This window comes from Harpegnathos saltator, unplaced genomic scaffold (assembly GCF_003227715.2).
Source record: "Harpegnathos saltator strain DR-91 unplaced genomic scaffold, Hsal_v8.6 scaffold659, whole genome shotgun sequence".
Taxonomy (NCBI): Eukaryota; Metazoa; Arthropoda; class Insecta; order Hymenoptera; family Formicidae; genus Harpegnathos; species Harpegnathos saltator.
In genome coordinates, this window is record NW_020230492.1 from 311,687 (window position 1) to 318,924 (window position 7,238).

Genomic DNA, 7,238 nt, shown 5'->3' on the forward strand with positions numbered 1-7,238 from the left:
ATCAGCAATGTTACACGTGGCGTTATGAAAAACGCGACGCGCGCACGTGCTCCTTTTTATACGATCCCAATTGAAACGGTTAGTTATGCATGTGCGTGCATGCGTGCGTGCGCGCGCGCGTGGAATTCGCTCCGGGCTCAATAGGAGCAACAAAAACGTGCGTCGCGTAATTCCGCGCGACCTATATTCTAATAAACTATTCGTTTGACGTATTCACCCCCTTTTTAAAGGGGGTCTTCCTCTCTCTGCCCCTCTCTCTCTCTCTCTCTCTCTCTCTCTCTCTCTCTCTCTCGCTCTGTCCCTTTCTCTTTCTCTCTTAGTCTCTCTCGTTATCTCCCTTCCCCTCGCCCCCCCCTCTCTCTCTCTCTCTCTCTCTCTCTCTCTCTGTCTCTCTCTCTCTCTCTCTCTCTGTTTCGCCCGGAGGATGTAACATCGATCTGCGCCGTCTAGTCTGCTCGGGGAATCTCTCGTTCGCGTCCATTTGCGCGCGGCTCTCTTTTAATCCGTGCGAGCAGGCGCGCGACGTATCTCTCGTCGGGTATTAATGGATATCGTATCGTGCCGACACTTTTTCGTGTAATTTCATGATTCACGTGTTAATTAGCGTGTCAGTAATTACGCGCGCCATTCGCGCTGCGCGCGCCCGCGACGGCGTAGAATTTTTAAAGGGAGCGGACGCGCTACACGCGAAGAAAGAACACCGCGCGCATACCTCGGCGCGGCGGTCGGGCCGCGCGCGTCCTTAAATATTCACAGACGAGAAATTAGCCGGGATATCCCGCTAGAAATGCGTAACGCCGCGGGGGGTGTTCCATTATGCTATTAACGCGCCCTCGTGATAGAATTTAGCGACATAGTTAGACACTCTTATCCTAATGTTCACCGTCAAAGGGATGCTGCCGCTCGGGAGGATCTCCGCGAGCGACGTGGCTTAAATTTTAGGGTCTGGAAGAAGGGCCCGAAGTTACGCCGTGAGACGCGGTTTAACCCCTGTACCCTATCATATCCAACTACTAAGTGGTTTAACCCCTTAGAGGGATATACACACGACACATACACACACACACACACACACACGCATACGCACATAATTTAAATCAGTCTAAATCTTCTGTAAAATTACAATGCCAGCGGAAGCAACTAAAAGGAAATCTTCTTCAAACAGTGTGTGACCGTCAATACGGACACTGTCCGAAGAATACGATCGCGTTTGAATAACGGCACGATTAGCGCATTCTTCATTTCTCAATCGTTAATCATCATTTCGCTTTCGGTGATCATTGTGAAAGTGTTTTCGCGGAGTAACATTCGATGGCTCCGCGGTTGAATCCCGAAATAATTCGCCGGATTATTCATATTCTCCCCCGTGAGATCCACGCAAACTTTCCGTGGTAGAATTCAGCGGAAGCGGATACGTGGGGTCTATGTGGGGCCGCTGAAACAAGGGGAAACGGAAACGCGCACGGAGAGGAAGAGGAAAGAAGAGAGAGAGAGAGAGAGAGAGAGAGAGAGAGAGAGAGAGAGAGAGAGAGAGAGAGAGAGAGAGAGAGAGAGAGAGAGAGAGAGAGAGAGAGAGAGAGAGAGAGAGAGAGAGAGAGAGAGAGAGAGAGAGAGAGAGAGAGAGAGAGAGAGAGAGAGAGAGCGGAGGAGGAAGAGGGAGAAGAGAAAGGGAGGGTTGAGAAAGGGAGAACGAGTTTCGCGAGTTCTTACGGGACGGCCAGTAAAAAGGAGCAACGCGGGAAAATTCTTTCTTAGAGTGGCTGGTTAAGAAGTTTTATGAGATGGTGGAATCTGCGGAATGCTGAGAGGTTAATCAATTTTGCGCGCCCTTTCATTGTCGTTTCGACGTCTCTCGCGACGCGTTTGTCACTTCCGTTGGATACGCGAGCGACGGCCGTTTTCACGGCGATTACATCCAAGCGGAACAAGCTGGAGAAGGATTACCGCTTTGAACGTCGGATCCGGCGCGCGACTTGTGTCTTTCTGATTAAGATCGCTCGCGTCGAATAAGTATTCCCCTCTGCCGTGGGCGGAAGCGTTTCATCGTGGAGAGAGAGAGAGAGAGAGAGAGTCGTCGATAGAGAGATGAGTTTACGCGTTCGAAACTCGAATCGATACTCCAGGCCCCCGCTTCAGATTCTTATTTCCCGGAGAAGAGCTGCCTAAGAAAAATTTCTCCCTTTCGCGGAGAGCGGAGAATTCGGTCAATCCGTCGATAAAGTTCTCGTGTAAAGCCCTGCGCTGCGCGCGAGATTCTCTGACATTCGCCGCGTTAAATGAAACTGATTTTCACGCTGGATATAAAGCCGAGATCCAGTGCGACTACTTTTCCTTAATCGATCTCGAATCCCGTTTTCAGCTAATGTTTTTAATACAAAAAGTTATATTTTATATTCGTACATATCCATATAATTGATATTTTAATCGCGCAAAGAGAGTTTGCGTGTACTTGCATTTATCCAGAAATTAATCGGACGTTCGGTTCAGTTGTATTTATTTGCAGACATTTTATTATACTTTACCCTCTGAGAAAGAGATTGATGCCAAAATTGAATGAATTTAAACAATATCTTACAGAGAGAGGAGATAAAATTGTCAATGCGTTTCAGCGTTCCCGATATCGCAGGGAACACGGGAATCACGGGCATATAATGATCGTGGGTCGCGCGGGATCGTCAATCGTGAGAAACGTGAAGCAGTTAAAGCAATTAACGCATCGGCCACCGCCGAGTCTCTAATTTTTCCGACGCTAAAAACAGCAGCCAACAGAATCCCTTTCGAGCTCTCGAAATTCGATTTCTCCCACGAAGCCGCGCTACGCCGCGTGTGCGGCCGCAAAACGTTATTTTCGTGTCCGCGCGAACCATTCGTGCGTTTCTCCGCGCGCTAGTCGAATTCACATTTAATGAAAAAATACCACGAGCGTCTCTGCGCGAAACACGCACTATATATCCCGATAACAACGATAAACAGAAAATACTTTACAGGTTTACGAGCGAGAACGACGGCACCGGCATCGCGCGTGTCGTTACAGCGAAGCTGTCAAACGTCTCGCGAAAAATTCGGTGAATTACGCGGGCGTTTTCAGCGACGCGAGAAATACACGACTGACGTGGAGATATCGCGGATTTTCGGAGGAAATTCTGCAATTCAAACCGCAATTACTGTCAGATGGCGTGAGATGGCGTGACGATCAGGCGAGACCGCACAGGTAATTGATATTAAAAACTGAATGATTGAATTACAAAAAAAAGAAAAAGAATCGTACGAAATTAAATCGCCAAAAATTAAGGATTTTGTTAGGGATATATTTGGGTCCTAACGATTTGTAGAAAATTTCGGCGCTTAAACAGAAACAAATTCTAAGGGGATAATCGCTCGATCGATTTTAAACATTACATTAGGGTCCTCTAAATTTCAGAGTAAGAATTAAAGTAAAAAAGATATGCTTCTAATTTATTCACGTTTGCATATGTACTGAAAAACAAGATATTAGCTGCGCTTGCTTCGATAACGAAAGTACGTCCGTGTGTACGTACGTATGTGAGTGTGCAGCCCACGTAACTTGAAAGTCTACTTTCCGAGAATTACGTATAACAACCGCATCTCTTGAGAGTAACACATCAAACACACGCTAAAATGCATCTCCATCCTGACAAATTGTTGCTCGAGTAGTTACGTCACGGCCGACGAGATGCTTGAAGCTTAAACCGAATTATTGAACCTGCTCTTCGGCGTGTTTCGGCGCGCCAGAAGGACCACGGCAGGAGGACCGCCTTATTTTCGCATTGCGTGTATTTTATTCACGCACAAAGGTTTAGGGCACAAAGGTAGAAAGGGCAAGAAGGAACTCGTCCTGCGTAAACCGAGGAGTGATTTCGCGAGATACGCTTTTGGAGGTAAATAACCGACGAGACGCCGAAGGTATCGACGATCGTAAAAGCGCGCGGAAATACGAATACGCGGCCGTAAATACAGCCTTGGACAAAGTACGCGATATCTTTGATAAATTACACCGAGTTGAAGAAATGCGGAGGGGACGTTCGTCAAGAATTGTCGGCAGAATATAAAGCTTCATGTAGCTTCATGTATTGTATTATTAATTATACAAAGCCGTAAACTCTCTATGAACCATAATAGCCATTCAATGATCACTGAGCGCTGCTGAGCCGTAACGTTAACGTAAGAACGTTAGAATGTACGGTAAATGTTTAAAACATCGCAGCCGAGTAACCGCACCTCAATAACGCACGCGAAAGCTCGCTATCTTCGGACTCTCCGCGATTTATCAAGAGATTTTTTCGAGTTTTCGCAATGTAGTAAGAGTTTTAAGGATAATTTATCGCTTTTCTCTTCAAACTTCCAGCAGTTTTGGTGGCTGTAAGGCCGCGTGGACGCGGCATAAATCGCCGAGCGAAGCCGGTCGGAATAATAAAAATTATCGAGCAACTATTCCGGCGGGCTTGATGGAGAGGAGACAGAATTGGGGGCGAAAACGAGCGCTGCCTCTGACATTAATTAATCATCCGCGAGCGGCCGAGTTACTCGAGTCTGATGAATTATCGCCACCTGAAGAGAGAGCCAGCTGCGGCGATATACGACCCGGCGGCGTATCTACCCGCGATAATTCCCTTTATTCGAACGCCGCAAGGCTCGACGATTTTGCCAACGATATTCGTATACGCGCGACGTAATTAATTCGCAATATCGCGGCGGATGGGGAAGCAAACGTTTAACTCGCGCGCGTCGCTGCGCGACGATGGAGTCTTCCGGCGGATTTTTCAAAGCGAGAGAGACTTCACGCTACGTTTCTTTTACCGGTATGTGAGATACGGTTGATTAGTTAGCGCGATAATGAGAAAGGGCCGCCCGCGTCGGAGTTATGTCAGCGCGAAATATCCTCGCGGGATGGGATGATGTTTGACATGCGAGTGTCATTAAGAGACTCGTTAAAGCTGCATGTTCGCACAAGATCGTTAGCGAAAAGCGTGATTTGATTATAAATCTTTCATCCGAGAAATACGAAAATGACTCTGTATTGTGTGCGATATTATAGTTGTACGTGTAATATTACAAAGTAAAATTACAAAGTAAAATCGAACCGAGATCAGGCGAGATTTTGTTATTAACTTTGTCGATCGCGGTGCCACGATATAATCTTTGCTGCTATTTAAAAGAAATAACGCAAATAAATGAACGTAACGTCGAAGAGGAAGGTTTTTAACGACTTTCAGATTACAACGCGAGAAACGCTTACGGTAATAACAATTAGCATCTGGCTGACAATGCTCGAGGAAAATAGCAGTCACGCGTAAAAAATCTTACAGCTCCATTTGCATCATTGAACGGATAATAGGAGAGGAAGAACAGGTGGAATCAAGAATGCCTGCAACACAGACATATCGAGACATGTCGAAACCACGAACGAACAATTATTGACATCGTACGAGCGCAGTTTCCTCAATATCGCTTTTTATGGAAGGAGCCGAAGGAGCTAAGATGAAATAATACTTGAAAGAAATGCAATTCAACGAGAAATGTTGTAACGAGTGCTTGCAGACACTCGCTCGAGTATCGAGGTGCAGTAACCAAGACGTGACTTACCGCACCAACCGAGAAACTTCAACTGCGAAAAACTACTAACAGGCGAACATAAGGACGCATTTTCATTTTTGTTGTCGAAACGTCGCGAAAAAGAGGGTAAATTGATCTCCAAATTAACACAACAGAGCATAATACCCTAATTCTTTTATAGTACATCTAATATCGACGATTTAAAATGACAGGTAAAAATTGATGTCCGCACAAGCATTAAATAAGAAAAATATTTCCCTCTCCAAATTCCCTCGAAAGTATGATTTTGTACACTTATTACAAAACTGTCGATACTTGATAGCCGCGATTAAGAAGCACCGAATAACGAAGATAACGATCTCGGATATATATTCCGGTATAATATCACACAACTTCCGATCTCTCATTTTTCCTCTCTCTCTCTCTCTCTCTCTCTCTCTCTCTCTCTCTCTATTTCCTCCCTCCCCGCCAAATAACACGATCACTAACGTAACGTGTTCTCCTTTGCCTCCTTTGCAGCTCTAAGACTACGCGCGCACAGATCGCCGAGAGAAGGGGCGATATGCACGCGACCAAACTTCCTACCGCGAACGATCCTTCACGTACATTGTTGCCCTCGAAGATCCCGGCCAGCATGATAATCGCCAGCTGAAGCGTGTCACGTGCCAGACTCGAGCGAGACGATTCTCCCAGGCCGCTTCGAGCGACAGGCTCCGAAACTTTTTCACTGAGAGGTCCGTCCGTTTCACAGGTCGTCGTCGCAGTCGCAGTCGTCGAACCGAAGGGAGTCGAAGGGAGACTGCGAGAGAGGAAAGACCCGGGGACGAGGGGTAACCGACGAGGGGGAGCGACCGAAACCGGAGATCAAATGAATGCGTGCGTGAGCGCGCACGTGATTGCGATCGTGATCGTGAGCGTGACCACTTGAAGAACACCCTGGAGCAAGTCGCGAGAGCAGGTTGACACCTTCAGGGAGGAGATCGCGCGCAGAACTGACACCTCACGCGCGCGGTCCAGCTACCCTCAGCATCCAGCGGTGACGGCGGTCGAGGGGGATGAAGCCGAGCACGCGCGAAATTCCACTCCCCTCGCCCTCCGCCTCGTACTGGCTGCAGCCACCCGTCCGACCAACCACCACCCGATTCCCCCCGTCCGCTTCCTCTCCTCCTCCTTCTCCTCGTCGCCTCTCATCCCTCTCTCCGATTCTCCTCTCCTCGGTCAACCTCTGTTACTACACTCCGCGCTTCTGTTTCGTGCCGAATTCGCGCCATCGTCCGCGGGAATTCGACTTCACCCTTCGTCGCTCGCCAGCGGCGTCTGCATTAACCCTTTTCCCGTCCCGCGACGTGAAAGCTCGGGTTATGAATACAGTATAGTTTTTAGCGTCTGCGCGCGGATCGCGAGGCACGTGGTTTTTGCGTCGAGTGAAAACTATTTGGTCCTCCTACGAGGATGAAAAGAAGGTAATTGAATATTCACTAGGATGGGGAATACGTGCCCTTCTCCTTCTCCTTCTCCTTGGTAATGACGATATTTATGAAAGGTGAGGCATGATTTTGGGTTTTTCTACGCGAGCGTTGAGCTCGCAACAACTCGCTGAGGGCGGAACGCACCTTTCTAAATATTGAAGGAGGCGATATCTATTGAAGGAAGCGTCTCCACGA

The 7,238-nt window shown here is 47.7% G+C and overlaps 1 protein-coding gene across 5 annotated transcripts in view; it reads right to left on the reverse strand.

Annotated features, from left to right (window-relative positions):
* The window catches only part of LOC105185180 (Down syndrome cell adhesion molecule-like protein Dscam2), a 195,387-nt gene extending 188,786 nt beyond the window's left edge, over positions 1–6,601 (reverse strand). For 2 of the 5 annotated variants that reach the window (XM_025304935.1, XM_025304931.1), the window contains exon 1: positions 6,181–6,601. The gene's annotated coding sequence lies outside the window, so the exon portion shown is untranslated. Of the gene's footprint in view, positions 1–6,159 lie in introns of all 5 variants that reach the window. The other 3 variants (XM_025304934.1, XM_025304936.1, XM_025304932.1) reach the window with 2 other exon arrangements.
* Positions 6,602–7,238: the final 637 nt, after the last annotated feature.